We start from the raw sequence: 1,580 nt of genomic DNA on the forward strand, positions 1-1,580 counted from the left end.
TCTTACCATTTTACGCAGATTGGCTGAAAATGGTCGGGATTGCATTAGTGGTTGTGGCACAAAGTAAATAATTAATTTTGAATATCTGGAGAACTATTTATAATTCTAAAAGAATTTAAACTCTGTATCAATCAATTTATCCATTCTACGGAGGTTAGCTAAAAACGAATTTATTCCCTGTTCGAAGTTTAGCTAAGCTTGATACTTACATAAAAGGTTTAAAAATCGGTGCGATTAGAGCAGTGGAGTGGTATCTCCCATACAAAATTAGTTAGTTATTTTCGAATATCAAGTGAACTGTAATTGAGAGATTCTTATTTTCGTATTTCCATTCATATTTTTTTAATTTTACTAGGTTAGGGGTAGCGAAGTGCACCGGGTTATGCTAGTAATCATAAATACATAAAAACACAACTTTAAAAAATGGAAAAAAAATTCAACTTATTTCGTTTCAGCATATGTTTTTTAGCAACAGGAGTTCTTTCACTATAACTTAAACAAGTAAAAAAACCGCACTATTATTTTTTTTGGATATATAAGCTGAAATGTCATGCTTTAAGAGCATTTAATGAAATTTAACCGATCACGCCCTGAACTTTTGTAAACTCAATCTATATATCGAAAAAACCCCAATAATGGAGCACTTAAAAAAAAACCATAACAAATATTTTCAAAACATTTATCTAAACAAAGAATATTTATTTATGTTCTCAAATACCTGAAGTTGATAGTTCCATTTTAATATTTCTACATTTAACAGACTTAACAAAAAATATAAGCTCTCGAAATATCACAATTTTCAATTTTAACCACAGCTCGCAAAATTTGTAAAAATTATTTGACTTTGACCGCTCACTGCCAATAAAGTAAGTTACTCACAATTTTAATTTTGGCAGTTGGTGATGTAGAATTTAATGCACTTTAATTCAATACCAAACATGACTGTGACAGATAAAGTTCAGCTTTTGCATTAATCGCCACTTTTGGTACATTTCAACCCTCTGTGCGATGTTGCAAATAATTCAACTACAACCGGAAACCATACACCAGCTGTACAACATTTATGTGTATCATGATGACAACTACGAGTATAATATTTGTTTGGAGTAAAAGAAATTAAATAAAAAAATATAATTTTTTATAATTATCTTGTTCGTCCTTTCTTTTTCAAGGAATTTTATACAAAAGAGTCTATAGATAAAACTGAACACAAATAAAGAGTATGATGCAAATTTTATTTAAAAAAAAACCCACAATGTTAATGATCAAAAAACTTCAACTCCAAGAGCAGATAAATAAGGATGATGTCGAATATGAAAAAAAAAAAGAGAAGAAATTAAAAAAATTATAATCATTTGCCATATGGAATATGAAAAAATAAAATAGCAGAGAACAATGTAAAATATCTCCCAACCACATTCATGTTTTAATGTTAAGGTGATGCTTATTTTCCTGAATTGTTTACATTCAAATAATATTTTTGATCAATGTTAAAGTTACATATCTTAAATCAGTACAATTTTATTTTAAAAACATTTCATTAGTGTAAATTCAACAAATAGATATCTATCAGTGCCTAG

The sequence above is a fragment of the Calliphora vicina genome, chromosome 1 (genome assembly GCF_958450345.1).
Source record: "Calliphora vicina chromosome 1, idCalVici1.1, whole genome shotgun sequence".
NCBI lineage: Eukaryota > Metazoa > Arthropoda > Insecta > Diptera > Calliphoridae > Calliphora > Calliphora vicina.